At 47.9% G+C, this 15,815-nt stretch overlaps 1 long non-coding RNA gene across 1 annotated transcript; it reads right to left on the reverse strand.

Annotated features, from left to right (window-relative positions):
• Positions 1 to 2,453: 2,453 nt before the first annotated feature.
• LOC146594468 (uncharacterized) lies at positions 2,454 to 15,399 on the reverse strand. Its single transcript, XR_014896173.1, has 3 exons — positions 15,347 to 15,399; positions 11,988 to 12,083; positions 2,454 to 3,799 (listed from the first exon to the last, which is right to left on the reverse strand). It is a non-coding gene; the product is annotated as an uncharacterized LOC146594468 (long non-coding RNA).
• Positions 15,400 to 15,815: the final 416 nt, after the last annotated feature.

Genomic DNA, 15,815 nt, shown 5'->3' on the forward strand with positions numbered 1-15,815 from the left:
TGAGGAAGAAAATGTTTCATATCAGCAATGTATCAACATACGTGGGTGTCCCTCACATGATATAACCTCCAAGTCATTTTTACAGTCATTATTAAAAGCACTGTTTTGCTGTGGATAAATCCTTTAAAATTATCTTTCAAAGAACCTATGAGACATGCGAGCAGAAAGAAAAATATCTAAGTGACTGTCGAGGGAAACAAAGCACAAAAAGAAGAAGAAACAGCAAGTTGTGGACCACCATTGGCAAGCACTTGAATAGGAGCCCTGTGCTTGACACCACTGTGACTTTGAACAAAACCGAAGTCAAACAGCTATTTGTCAAGGGGTACAAATGCACACAAGCAGTGAGAACCTGGCCCTTCTGTAAAAATGTGTCAGAGACTTTTCTGTAGGGCTGTGCCGAGCCCCCTGATGGATTGTCGTGCTCTGAGGACAGCATTGTGAGCAGCAATAATAAGACATCTGGTCAGTTCTCTTCCTGAAAGAATATTTTGGCTCAGCTGAAGTCACGTGAGAGATTCCATGTACAATGCACAGAGTCAACTGCCTCATTGCTGCAGATTTGTAGTGCCGGGTCCATCCTCCCCCGCAGCCTGTGGTACCAATCCGAACTCAGCCCTACCAGCCTTTTCAGGGACATACAGGGCATCCAGGGCGCCCTCCAMATCTTTTTGTCTAGACAGCTACGAAAGGATCAGCATTATATCATCCACAGCAGCCCCAATCACTCCACTCATTTCCTCCTTATTGGGCTTAACCATTTCTCTTGCATTGTCACACACAGCATGAACACGCAACAATGAGCTAGAAGAAGCAGCAGGCACCGGTGCCAGTTATTTGCACACACAGGCTTTCCCCAGCAAAGAGGAAAGGCTCTGAGCAAGAAGGATTTCTCAGAGCTGTTTCTCAGGATACCACAGACAAGCCAACACATGCACATRCTGTGAAGCTTACCTGTACTTACGCAGCCACGTGTGTTAAATTTACCAGGCATACATGGATCAGCTAGGCAGAATATATACAGTAGGTCACAGGCTAACCAGGACAAGGAATTTACTGTGCTGACACTACATTTTGTTTGTGGGGATTTGGGGATGTCCAGCAGCTCTTGTTCTCACTGGGTTACAAGAAGTTCCAGTTTTCAAATTCCAAATGTATCACAGCTTAGGAAGGAAAAGGAAGGAACCCAGGACTACAGAAACCCCAAATGGACTGCAGCCCTCACTGGAAAAGATGCACAGGATTCAACAGATGAAAGAGTAGGCAACAAGTTAACTTCTGAGTAGTTCTGGTAGGGAGCACTGCTGATTCCCACTGAATGAACAGGGCACAAGAAAAGTTCAGTGTGCAGAGCAGGGATTCAAGTCCATGTCTCAGTGTCCCAGTTGGTTCCCAGCCACTAAGGCAGCTGCCTCCCAAAACCTGGGCTCTTGCCACACGCAAGCTAAGTGCAGCAGAAGGTCAGAATACAAAAAAAGACCATTGAGGAATTTCATGAGACGGGATGTTTATTATTATCCCAGATTAAATATAAAGTCCAGGGAAGATCAGCAAAAAGAGCTTTGAGAATAGACATATCCCCATGAAGATGACAAAGAAACTGAATTTCATTAATGTAGAGAAGACCAGACAACAGCCTCACAGTATGGATCAAGCAAGAGTTCACGGTAGGATGGACACAGGGCATGATAKATCCCCACTCAGTAGAGACAAGGAGGAAGAGTCTAGCTTAATCTACCACAGTGCCAGATTTCATGTCAGAAGAAAGGCTGTGAGGGCAAGAAGGCCCTGGGAGCAGGTGCTAGGAAGGCAGCAGAACCTCTTTGGTGGATATCAAGAGCATGGCACAGAGACCCCTTTGCCTGCTTGCTTCTCCAATCCTGCATTTCTGCAATCCTATGCTATTTGTTCTGCAGACTTAAAAATCAGAGAAATGTCCAGAGAAAGTTCAAGCATCCCCCTTCCTACATAAAAGTCCTTGGGAATAAGCAGGTATGTCTGGTCAGAGCTTTGAGGCAGGAAGCTGCGAGGTGCTAAAGAAAAAGCAAACAAACGAAAAACTTGCCAAAGCTGGTAGGCCAAAACAACACCCATAGTTAACTGCAGAAGCTGCTTTGCTGAGCTCAGGAACCACCTCCAGCTTTCCTTGGCAAGGCACGGAGCCACTCTGACACCAGRTAATGCACAATGCTATTTCTCTAACTGCAGGCAGAGAGGGAGGGATGTGCAGCAGGACCATGAGGTTTTCAGCAAGCTGACAGTGCAAATAGGCTCCCCTAGCCCCAGATAAAACCAGTGATTCCTTGGAAGCTGTCCACTTTCCTCCCCATGCATGGGCAGGACCTGAGGCAGCCAGCCAGCCCAGGGAGTCAAGCATCTCTCCGCTGCAGCAGTCATGAGCTCAGCAGTGTTAGCACACACGAGCCAGCACTAGACAACCCATCAGACCCCCTGTGACATCCTACACCCTACTACTGACAGGGGAAACATGGAGCGCTGTGAGCTGGCTCGGAGCAGACTTGAGACATGAGGAAAATAAAGGAAATGTAAGCAAAGAAAGGAACAGCAAAGTGCAGAAAGGAAAGACAGTTCTGCATTTCAAGTGTTTCAGAGGCCCCACTTTTCAAATAGTATTTCACTGCAGGAGGTAGGAAGAAGGGGAGTAGAATGGTTTCCATTTCATTTTCACTTTGAAAACACCATTTGCACTGAAGTGCAATTTATTCTTAACCAAAACAGCTCAAACGCAGAGTTTGCCTCAAAGCTGAAGTTTTCAAAATACATCTGTTTGAATTTATATAGCTATGGTGAAGAAATACTCTCCAGCAGACCCCCCACCACAGCAACCGTGAGCAGCATTCCCTGGCACAGCACTGGGGGCTACTGGGTCAGAGCCCCCCTCCCCAAGCACTATCACCCAGCAAGGAGGCACTGACACCCAGCAAGCAAAGCGAGTGGTCAACCTGCAGCCAGGACACAAAGCCATAACAGCGCAAGACCAATTCTCAAATTAACACCAGCGACGCTGCTCTTTGCCGGGGCCACGCAAACGCCGGCCAGCTTCTGCCCCCAGCCAGGTTCGCACCGCGCTTCAACACGAGCCGCTCGTCTGCTTTCTTGGGCAGGGAGATGAGGAGACACGGTTGCTTGGTGTGTGGAAGGGTGATAAATGGAGTGCTTGGTCACACAGCCCCAGCACTGACCACAAACACTTCCCACAGCTGCCGGTTCATCCACAGAACGAGCGGCTGCAGTTGTGTTTCCATCTTTGTAGCCTTTCCTAAGGATGCAGGCAGCCCCAGAGGGGACACGTGTTTAATCTTACAGGAGGACGAACTTCACGCATTGCTGCGTCTCTCCGGCTCTGCCATGGTTGGACTGGCCGTCCTCAGCAAGCAGATGACTTCAGCTAAGGCAACCTCTCCAAATTCACTGCCAGCAAGGCTCTGGTCTCGGGCTGCCTCTCGGCTTGACAGTCACCACAAACAGGGCTGTGCGCTTTGAGACGCCGCACGCGCGAAGGCCCTTCGCTTGCAGCTGCCGAGTGCCTGGCGCGGGCGAGCGACCTGGCCCCGGGGTGCTGGAACAGCCCCTCGCGCTGGCAGCTGCAGCCCTGGCGAGMGGAGCCTGTCGAAGGCAGCCAGGGCAATCAGATGCCCCGTTCCCAATAGCTGAATGAGAAAGTTGGCATCCAGGGCCTTCAGTCGCCTTTGAAGAAAGCCCAGCCTGTCAGCACGACGCCCTCTCCCTCCTCCTGATGCGCTGACAGAAGAGCGGGGTGTCCCCACGGCGACTCAGCCTGTCAAACGACACAAACGCAACGTTACCCRAAGAGCGATCCCGACCGCGGTCGGCCTGGGACGTCTCTACCCGCACGGACCCCTCCGGTTTATCGGGTTAATTCAGTCACTGGAAGGGCCCGAACTCACGCGCTGCGAAACGCGGCGACTGCAGGGCTCGGGGAGGACCTGCCGCCTTGCCGGCGGCCTCCGCAGCGCGATTTCCCTTCCCTGCCGCACACTGCACCATTTGCCCTCCCCCTGGGCAAGCTGCGCCTGCTTCCCGCATGCCCCTCATCTGTCTGGGGTCCGGCGCGAACCCCGCTGCGTCCCCAGCAGCGGCCCGCGAAGCCCGGCGCCCCTCGGCCCTCTCCCGGGCGCGTCTCTGAGGCGGCGTTTATATTYGTATTCAACTATGCTTATATGAATACTTAAAAAGCCATACTGCTGCATTTTTCTAGATGCAGACTTCGGACTGTGGTTCAGGCAATCCTGAGGAAAATACGATAGCGAAGGAAACTCCCACATTACAGTAATTTCCCCCTTCAGAGGCCTAATCCACTGGGTTGAGGGCAGATAAGATCGGAAACCCTGTCAGCAGGGACAGGGACACTCCACAGATGAGCCCTCCGGAGAGCCTCGGGGTCTTCAAACTTGGCCTCTCCTCCTTTTTCCTCCCTCTGTCCTCTTCTCCCTCCTCTACCTTTTCTCCTCTGCCCTCAAGCCTCCCCTCCGATGGAGCTGTGCTCTAACTGGGAGGAGAGGGAGGGCTGGAAGTTGTCACAGCGATTGCTGGTGGCTGCAGCCCCACATCCCTTTAATCGTGTTTGGTAGGAAATTGGCCCCAGTGTCTCTAACAAAAGGCACGGTTTGACCTGACACAGCCTGTGACGGAGAGCGTAATAAAATCAACCGGAGCGGGACCGCGGCTCGCTCTCATTAAAGCAAAAGGGAGCGGAGGCTAGCGGCCGCCTCGGGCTGGATCCCTGCTCCTGGCTACGGTGGCGGCACAGCTGGAGGCAGACTAAGGCGGTCGCCAGCCGAACCGCAGAGGGGGGCTGGAGCCAGGTTTATGGCACTCGAAAGCCAGGCTCACACAGACCAGGCTGGGCTTAGCCTGGGGGCTAAGGCGTTCCCAATGAGCCTCTCCCTACGCGAGGGGCGAACACCAGGAAAAGGGGCCTCTTGGGTTAATAAAGCTTCAGGCTTTGTTTTCTCAAGTCTAAATGCACGAACATGATCTGTCCTACATCCCTAACTTACACACAGACAACTGAAAAAAGTAAATGCAAAGAGGAGAAGCAGAATAAAGATAGATAGGCATGACCCAGGAAGAGAACAAGGCTAAGAAGAACAGCTAACAGGACGGGYTTAAATCATCACCCACCTAGCACTCAGTTATGCATGCCCCCCAAACCCTTCCCTGTGCAGCAGCTCACTCCGGTAGGAGGCTTCTATCAGTATTTCCTCTTCTGGGGTTTCTCTCTCCTAGCAAACCACACCAGCTTCCTTTGCAGCAGCTTGGCCAGTCCCAGCATGTTTTGGTTAAAGAGCCCGCTGACTCACATGGCACTCCAAATCTGCTCCCAGGGCAGGACACATCTGCCAGGTACCAAGCTGCCTCCTAGAGCTGAGCTGGCCTCACCTAGTGTTACAGGCAAACAGCAACACCCTGTTTGTCCCCTTGCTGAAGGCCCTGTTCTGGTCCACGTGTAAAACAACAAACAAAAGTAGACCCTTCCTTATTCCCACCAACCTCACTGTCTGTTGTAGGGTCACAAGGCAGCTTACCTTTTGATTCCTCAGTATTCCCATTAACAGTGCACCCTAACAGTACCAAAAGCATATCTTAAATACATAAGATGAAGGCATACCATCTAAAGATGGTGCTGTCACAACATCGCTTTGAGGTATAGCTGTTGATCTAGATCCGTGCATGTAACACCTGACTGTTGGATGGGGAGGGGGTAATTGTGGTGCTACCCCCTGGTCTACAACTGAAGAGCTCTTGTGAACTGTTTGTGGAGATCTGTGTTCCAGATTCATCTTGCCCATAAGAGCTTCAGCATCAGGTAACGTAGCTACCAGAACACCAGTGTGTGGCATCAAGAGCAGTAGCTGATAACTATGTTCCTCCTTTCCTGGAAGTTTTAAGGTCCATAGATTTTGCAGCACAAAGAAGTCCTTCTACCTTCATTTGAACRTATTTAATTCAGCCTATAGAGCAAACAGAGGTCACTTGAAGATCACGTTTTAGAAACTAATCCCGAATGGCTAAGCACATTTCTATCATGAAGACATAAGTAGGACAGTAAGCAATTCATCCCAGACCCATATGCTTTGGTTTTCCAAGAACTCTGCAAATGCAAAACCATGTCTGTTCTTCAGAACTGACCAGTTTAGAGGCAAGGGGTCCTAGGCAGCACTGCCAAATGAATAGAAAAGGAGAGATGTGCCATTGCTTTTCAACACAGAAGAGGTTATTGCAGCAATAACTCATTGCCATCCTTTTGATGTCAGTCCCTTTCAGCACTGAGCTGTGCATGGAGAAAGCGGACATCACAGCACTACCTTCCAGGTGAGCAGGAGCACAAAGCTAATTGGGGGAGGCTACAGTAGAATCTTAATTTCTGGTTAGAGATACCCCCAAGCTTTGGACGTTTTTTCTCTAAATTACCACTACTCCTCCTCCAGAAAAATAAACGTGGGCCAAGAAAATGGGCACAGTTATTGATTARCTGCACAATTTACTTCCTAACACTCCCCTGCCTCTGTTTTGTTCCACGAAGACCAAAAAAAAAACCCATCTTCTTTACCAGTATAAAGGCAGCCTAAGAACCCATTTTTCTAGAGTAAAGCATCCCTTCATCATACTCAGGTTTCCCCATGCATAGGGGATGCCTTTCTCTTTAGGAAATCAGGGTACAGACCATTTGTCCCTTTGCATGACTCCCATGATTGCAGGGAGATGCTGCACACACAGCTGCTTTTACATGAGGTGCAGTTTCAAGGAGGAGATTGTTTCCTCTCTTTCTCCCCAACACACTGTCCCTGTGATCTTCTCCCTTGCTCTTCGCCAGGTACCATGAAGAACCTAGTGCAAAATCTTTCCCATGTTATCCTACAGCTATTACGCAGCAAGTTCAAAGTGCTGGGCTGAGCAGTGTGTTATTTCCCTAACCCATGCCCTGGAAACCAGATGGCAGGCCAAAGTTTTCTCTGACAAGCAGAGGAATCAAAACTGACATGATTGGAGAAAAYAAGTTCAATTCCTCTTGGCAGGATATTAATTTAGAAATCTCTGGTGTCATCGCCCCAATTCACAACGAATTTGAATCCAAGCTTTCATAGTGCCAGATGACACGGAGGTTTGACAGAGAAGGTAATTGAAGGAAATTGCTTTGTAATCTAGCTATTGTGCTGGCAAGATCCAGTTCTCCTAAAAAACAAGGTTCACTTCCTGGCAGGGTTGATTCATCATCCTTTATTTGTCCCCAGTGCCTCTTGACTTTCTTCTGGCTAGCAGGGATAGCACGGCCCTTCAAAACTGCATCCGAGGTATTTGGAGGCATTCAGGCTTCCCGCTGCCATGGTGAACAGCAGCAATGGCATTAGGTGCCCAGCAGGGCCAAGACTAAGTGTTCACAAGGTAAGGTGAGAAGCAGGCTGGAGCACGTCTCATGGCCTGTGCAGCTGGCCCAGGCCCACAGCATATGCACTGAACAGAGAGAGGCCATTGCTGCCAGAGTCTGTGCTGTGCTGGCCAAAGGGACAAGGGCAGGGCATGTTCATCCCACTCAGAGCACTCCAACACCACCATCCATTCCACAGGAACACCTAGGAGGATAGGCAAAACTGACCAAGTTTGGACCAGAGCTATCAGCCCTCAATCATATCCCTAATGACATCTCAAAATGGCACATGSCCCAGGAAGAGGTGGACACCCACTGGGGACTATCTGCCAGAGGCCTAGGTCCTAACCATTAATTCTTCCTTTCTTATCCTTCTTCTGAAAAAGATGTACACACAGGGTATACTGGAAAATAATAAATCCTTGGAGGCCATGAGAGGTTGTCCTGGTCCCAGAAGAAAGGAGGAAGACAGGAAGAGAGAGATGGTGCAGAAARCCCCAAATATGTTCTGCATTTTACCTAACATTTACCTAGAAATGTTCATGTACACAGTTCTCAAATCATAAAAGGTAACATTTTTCCACTGCTCTAATAATAAGCATGTTATTGACCTGTGTGTTCATGCTATTCCAGTAATCACTTTGTTTTTTTAACTGCTGTTATCTAAACTAGATGGTGAACTACTTTGGATGAATGTCAGATCCACTCCCAAGCTGCACCACTGAGATCTGATAATTTGACTGTTGGAACGACATGAAATTCTATACCTGTTAGCTTTGCAGCTCCAATCGATGGCAAGACCCCCTTGGGAGCCCCGTTAAAATGAGCTCTTGCCCTTCAGAAAGCTCACTATTTAAATAAACAAGCTGAAAGATGGAGACTAACAGCAGTCTAATACACCCTAGTATCTGAAYATGTCTTTTTGATCTGTGATTTGATTTACTGATCAAACTAGCACCAATACAGCAAATGCACACAAAGGCAGTAATTATGTAGAGGAAGAGTGAAAGAGCTCAATTATTTTTCCTCATCTATAGCAAAAAAACATTAGGATAGTAAACAGATCTAGCAATCACATAGGAATGTCTCTGAGAACTCTTACCTACTGGTATCCAGATCTCATCTGGAATTCATTTATTCATACCATTAACCTACAGAGCTGGTTGGAGAAGGACGTATTCAACAGAGATGTGAAATTATTGACAAGGTTGCCACTGGTCATCAATGTCTTCCCTGGAAATAATACAATCAAACCAGCAGACTGGCATTTCAGAGGAAGAAATGTCATTTTGGACAGTACCAGCACCACGAAATAATCCAGCATTCCCAAATGCCACTGCAAGTCCAGATACAGCTCCCATCAGCCTGAAAGGCAGGATATTTCTGCCTTCTGTCTGTAAATTCCTTAGCGTTATCTGAAATAAAAAGAATCTCTATTATACTGCCTGTCACAAAGGACCAAACTGATCCCTGGGATAAACCAGGATGAGCTAGTCCCATGGTGTCTGGCTCTGCAGTTGGTTGTTGCCTATCAGACCTGAAATTACTACTAAACCTGTCAAGTAAGATGAATCCAGTGGGTTCTCTATGTTTCCCGACGGAAAGACTGCACAGAAGAATAGCACACTTGCCTGGTGGGTTTTATTCCACATCCTATTTTGCTGCTAAGCTCTTCAGAGAGATTTCACAGTGCAGCAGATCAACTGAATCTTGTTTAATTACATTCAGTAACTTAAACTGCAAAAACCTGCCTTAGCTATGATCATTTTGAACTATGACGAAATCCTATAGTGTGGCGGAAAAATGTCAATCCGATTTCTGTATTTCCTTTAATTGCACTATTAGCTCCCTCCTAAGCATGTATACAATCAATACATGCTTATTTACGAACGTAGGGTGATTTACTTAGCTTGTCCTGAGCCTGGTTCACACGACATCTGCAAAGCAGAAGATACGCTGCCTGCCTCTGTTTTCAGAGATCTAAGTAGATGGTCCTGCAAGAGCCCAGATGCTGCCAGGGAACAGAGACCAGGAAGCCCACACAGTTCTCCACTACAGCCTTCTACAGGCAACTTCAGTGCCAGGCTTACAGCCATCAGTGCTATAGGAGGGGACCACACATATTAAGGTTGAAAATAAAAAAAAAAAAAAAAAAAAAAAAAAGAAAAAGAAAGATCATGGAATTCTCGGGGCAAGTAAATTACTGTTAATTGTGAGATCTTTGGTTGCAAGAAGCACCAGATGGCCAGCCATATGTTTTTGATTATAAAATTAAACAAGATTAACCCAAACAGGATTTCCTCAGCATTCTTCTCTGACTGGCTCACAAATACATCTTTAACACCTATACCACAGATACAGCATAATCAGAAGCTCTTCCTGCCTTGCTTTAATCTACTTGGGTTAAATTCTCTGCTGAGCAATGCCCTGCACTTAGAGGGAGATTCCAAGTGTAGCAGGACTGAAAAAGAGGCAAGAGACAAATTAATTAGAAGATGAGAGCACAAAGAAAGGCCAGGACAAGCAGATGTAAAACAACGCCAGCAAAACACTCCCCTCTTTAGTCTGTTACATGAAAGTCCTGTTCGAAGGGCACAAACCTAGAGAGCATGCTGCCAAGGGCAASAGGTTGCCAGAGGCAATGAACCATCCTGGGTATCAACCTCTTCTGCCAAGGCCAGTGCCCAGCTCAGGCAAAGGAGGGAGATGTCCAGGAAGAGCTATGGAGAGTCTCTCTCCTCCTCCATTTCCTCTCAAAGGCTGCAAGACCCTCTGATCTTCCCTTATACTCTGCCATGGCTTCACCACACCACTGTCCCCATGGCAGGGGTGGCCTCTCCTGCAGCAGGGCACAAGGCCAATACAATCCTCCTACCCTGTGAGACGGTGGCATTCTCTGGGCTGGCAAGGGCACACACACATAAAGTTTTAAGCATAGGGCTCAGGTCCTGAGTAGAGGGCTGAAGTCCAGAAGGCATTTTACTCATAGAGCGCAAACTAGGAGTCATGGATGCCTTGACGCTATTCTCCCGTTGGCTCTCCAGTATCTCAAAAGTACCCATGTGCTTGGGCAGCAGTCAAAGCAGCATCCTCAGTGCTCCTCACATATACACAGGGAGCTTTATGCCACTGCTGAAAGAATCTCTCATGATATTGCCACTACAGGCTCATGCATTTTTTTCTGCTTCTCAATGTGTACAATTACAAGCTTTGGGAATTTCCTCCTTGCCACAGCATCCTCTAGAGTTCTGCATCACCAAAATGCAGCAGGAAGGATCACCTTCGCCGCAGGAAGGATAGTGATGCAGCTGAGATTTTCTATGATTAATGATGTAAATGTAATGTGCTTCTTGCAGGACACAGCTTTTCTTTGCATACGTAAATTCTGTCACCAAACCCTGTAGAATCAGGTCAGACAGATTTCACACATTGAGTCAGGACCATAGGCCCAGTGACAGCAAATTTTCAGCTCTCTGCTACCAAACCTGCACTTGCAGCCAGCTGCATCTCACACTCTCCTTGGAAACTGTACCGTAGCCAAAAAGGCTTTTGCGAGCCCACCCAGCTACCATATGCACGCATATACATACACACGTGATTATATCGGATCTCACAGCTGAAACCAGCGGAGCCCTTGTCTTTTTGCAAGCTTTTCTCATGCAGATTACACACGTCTTCATTTGTTTGGAGCAAATCAGTTGTGAACTGAGCATAAAGGATATTACAAGGGAGATCTCCTAATGCGCCATTCCTAGTGTAAATCCCCAGGACACAGTGTGTCCAGAAAGCACCGATTATGTTCCACCCGCACCCTCCTATCTTATCACATTCAAGCAGAAAACGCATTCAGGGAGCTTAACTGCCCATCAACTGAAAGACAACAGGCCAGGGCTCTAGCTCACGTAATCATGACTTTTTTTTTTCTTTTTTTAGCTTTGAGTATTTTCACTTTCAGGGTTTCTTTGGAGAGAAAAATGGCCTTATCCTCCTTTCGGTGTAATCACCTCTCAGACACTGCTCCTGGCCTTACATTCAGCACGCAGTTTTGCCTGCCCCCCTTGCTGTTGCTGCTACTAAAGGTAGAGGTGGAAGAGATGGGGCAGATGCTGGAGATGCGACTAGAAACGGATGGCAACAGGTCTCTGCGAGATGGGAAGAGAGGCCCTACAGGCAGGAGAACGGAGTAGTACCCATAAAAGCCTGACCTCTGCCACCCCTCTGATACCAGATCTGCAATTAGCCCCCCARTCCAAGACAGCTTTGCCACCTGTATCCCATTTGCTCTACCTGAGAGGTGACAGCTCGCTGGTCCTGCAAGCCTGCCTAAGTGCTAGCAGCAGGGCTCAGTCGATAGGGAAGGAGGTGCCAGGCTGCCGTGAGCAAGGGAAAAGGCCCATAGCAATCCACAGTGGACACATAGACTTGTGGCACCACTGCTCTATTGCTCAGGCCCTCGGGAAAACCCTGTGCTGTGGATTTCAAGGCCTTCCCTTGACCTGKGGGAAGGTGATATGTTTCCCCAGTGGAGCTCCTGGAAGATTTCCCCTTGTGTGTTTAAGTATTTTGGAAATCCTACCTGGAATGCCTCTGTTTGAAGGGTGACAGTCCTGGAGCAGGGAAGAGAGCAGCGCTAGACTTGTCCTTCATCCTCCTGTGGGCTTCATAGCCTTTACTGCAAAAAAAGGCAAGAAGAAAATCATGTGCAGTCACGCTGGGAATGTAAAACTGGACCTGATCTCTCTCTCAGAGCAGCCTTCTGAGTGCATGATGCCATTTGCCTCAAAGGGAATGGCTCTTGATATATCCTAGCTGAGGAAGCCAGTCATATAGGCAGCACACACAGCACCATCTGAGAGCATCTGGCCACCCCCTAGCTCTGCTGAACTGTCCTCCTACATCTCTCCCCCTTGCGCTTCTCTCTCCAGCTCCAAGTCATAAGTACCATTTTTTGTCTGTCATCTCTCTCTCCAGACACGGGGGTAGGCTGACACACATCATCTTCCCCAACAACTGCAGCTGGGCTGGGGCAAGCACTGAAACCCAACGCAACACACACATGACATCCACGTCAGCAAAGGCATAGGCAGACCCACAGCAACCAAAGAGCAGGTTGCTAACCTGCCAGAGAGGAGCACTCCCCAAGGCCCTCATTAGCAACATGAAGGATCCCTTCAGCTTGGGATCCTTCATAACACCATAAACACCATTTTGAGCCCCACCCACCATTCCAGGGAAAAATTAACCCCAAACTGGCGCTGAAGGACATAACCTGCAAGCACAGAGTCCCCTGGTTCATCAACAAGGCATTAGCAAACGGAGGGCACTAGGGTACAGATAGAGGAATCACCTCCTGCTTCCCAGAGTGCGAGTCCCAGGACTCTTCCCAGGCTGCATGTGGCCCAGCGGGTCCAAGAAACCCATCATCTACTTCACCTAGATGCTCCTTCCCATGCCAGGTCTTTCCTGGTGCTGCTCTTTGACACAGATACGTGTTGCTCCTTGGACCACGTGCAACTGCTGCCACCTGAATGAAACCGGCTCCCTTATTCTAGCAAGCAACTTGGCATCCCCAGGGTACCCAGGGCAATGGATCACCACAGGCACAGCCTGGTTACAATTGGCTCATTTAGATTTCTACATTTCCTGGAAATCATATAACTTCCTCCACTTTGTGAGACGGCCTTTAAAAAAAAGGGGGGGGGAGAAAAGAAAAAAAATAAACAGAACTGCTGCTGAATATGACAAATGCATGAAACACAAACGAACCATGTTTCCAGCCACTTTGCTGTCCCTTTCCTTCTGCTGGAAGCCGCTAAAAGGAGAGCTAGTCTCCCCGCTAAGGACAGGCTGCTCATCTCTTCAGACCAAAGCCCTTGGGCTTGCACAAATATAAAAGAATGGATACATTTGCTCTTGATTCCTGGGTACAGAGGCAGATACTGGCACAGAGAAGTGTGACCCACAGATACAGCATTTTCAGGGAACTTAGCTGCAAAGCTCAAACAGGTCTTCTTTGAATATTTGCAAATAGCAGGTTTATTTTGGCCAGATTTGGGTAGATATTTGCATAGACAGCAAAAACCACACATCTAACGCAGACCATCTCCCCTCACTCCCAAATTTCAAAGCTTCTACTCCCAAGTACGCAGTGCCTTGCCTTTTCCACAAAAAGGAGTCGGAATTTCTTTAATGAGGACCAAATTAATTGTTTTCCACAGTCTAATTCTCAGAAATGACTGGATGACTCTGAGCTGATATTTCCCCCAAAGATCTTCATCCAAGGCAGACATCTCAGGTGGAAAATTCCAGTGCCAACAGGCCAAGTCTGACCAACACATAAGCTGCTGAAAGGAGCATCGCACAATAAGGAGGAGCAGGGAATTACTATATAAGCAGTGCTATCAGTCCTGCTGTAATAATACTACATATTTATGAAGCACAGCTTAAAAGCCAGGTTTTAAATGAAGGGAGCAGATGGTCTGAAAAGAACCCCATGCAAAATGTTTATTTTGCTAAAGGAGCAAAAGAAAAGTCGCTTAGGAGAAAATTCAGCCTTTAAAGGCAGTCCCCAGCAAACGAGGTAACCAACTCAATTCGGAGCCTTTCCACTAACTTCCTCGCCTTTCCAGCAGAGCATCAGCTGAGCTGTGCTTCCACCAACAGTCACTGCTCCACAGCCAGCTGGGGAGATGCCCCAGGAGGTGGGAGCATAAAAATTAGAACAAAAAAAAAGCCGTAAAAAAAAAAAAAGGAAGAAGAACTGCAAGCTTTTTAAACATGATTTATCTATTGTGGGTACTTCTCTGTCTAACCAGATGCTTCCAAATGTCTGGCACTGGGGGGAGGGGGGAATGTAATTTTACCCTCATAATATATTACTAATCCGTATTAGACTGGTACAGAGACGACTACAGCTGCTGCAGCYAGGAAGAAAGTATAAAACTACGTGGATTACACTGTAAAACAACAGAGACTTTAAATAGCTATGGTATTATCTCTGAGGAATTTCGTAAAAAGCAAAGGTTCAATCCGCCAAATGTGGACCAGAACGGGGTTATATGTGATTCTGGTTCTCATGAGCTGCCTGTGAAATGTCCTTCCAGGGATGCTTTATGGGAATTAAAAAAGAGAAAAGAAAGGCCTTCATAGCTCGGTATGCTTTTTATGTAACTCTTACGCCATCTCACAGCGTTTGATGGCATCGGGACCATGGCACCCGTCTTTATTCAGCTGGTTACAGGTAATGCTCAGGCACAGCAAAAAACAGCACTGATACAACTGGGAGAAAAGACAATACAGTTTCAGCCTGAAGAATGGCTTGTCCAATTTCTTCCAAATCTATTAGCTAATCTAACAAGAGATATTACTTCCTACAAACCTTGCCTTGCTTCTGGGAGGACTGCAGGCAATAAGGGCATCAGCGCACGAGGAAGGAGTTGGCTTGAAACACCTGTACCTCCTGCTCCCTCTGTGCTATAGCTACAAACAGCTTGTTATAAGGCATAATCACTCGTGCATATTTGCCAAGAGAACCAGAGAAATGGCCCGTGACAGGAAGCTAAGTCTGAACAAAAATAGTGATCAGGAAGTCAGTCCTCTGGGAGGGCAACTACCTTCGGTAGGTTGAATGGTCTATCTTCATCAAATCTTTTTTTTTTTTTTCCTCAAAAATACAGGTAGGCTCTTCCGTACTGTTTTTTTTTTTTCCCCTTTTGTTAAGGGCTTTCCACTACCAGTCAGATACAACAGTGCCAGCACTGAGAGGTTAGCTAAGACCTCTGCTTGACGCAAGTCATCAGCATCTCTTTTTGCAATGACCCATAAGCATAAACCAGCCTTTCGCAAGGCAGATCTCAGCCTGGGAAACKCAGCCCAGTCCCTGCCCACCTCTCCCTGAGCAATAACCGGAAAACGATTCGCAGTGAAACAACAAACCTGTTCTGGAATGCTGTAGAAGATGGGCTGGCACACTGGAATCTGCATCCCTCCAAGGATAAGGGGAACCGTTAGCAGAGAATTTGGTGCTCGCTACCAGCCCTCTTGTTCGGATTTCAGGCTGCTGCCTCGTGTTGAGTCGGGTGCCTGCAACACCAGAGGCAGGAGCTGGGCAAAGGCCACGGTGTACTCTCTGCTCCCTGGGTGTAAAGCAGAGATAAGTCTCTGGGATCAGTGGAAACACATGGCAATAAGCAGGGCAAGAACTGGCCCCTGGTTTTTTAAGAGGCAGGAAAAGTGAGGGAAGACAAGGTAGAGGAGCAGTACAACTAAGCCAGTCCAACAGAACRCCCCGGAGGAGTTTCATGGATGCAGTGGGTGTCAAGAAGGTATCTACATGTAGAAGCACACACACACAAAATGGAGGAAAATACCAGCATTTCAGCCCGGGCTCCTTGGCCCTTCCAAA

This window comes from Rhea americana, unplaced genomic scaffold (assembly GCF_003343005.1).
Source record: "Rhea americana isolate MKP2758 unplaced genomic scaffold, rheAme1 scaffold_259, whole genome shotgun sequence".
NCBI lineage: Eukaryota > Metazoa > Chordata > Aves > Rheiformes > Rheidae > Rhea > Rhea americana.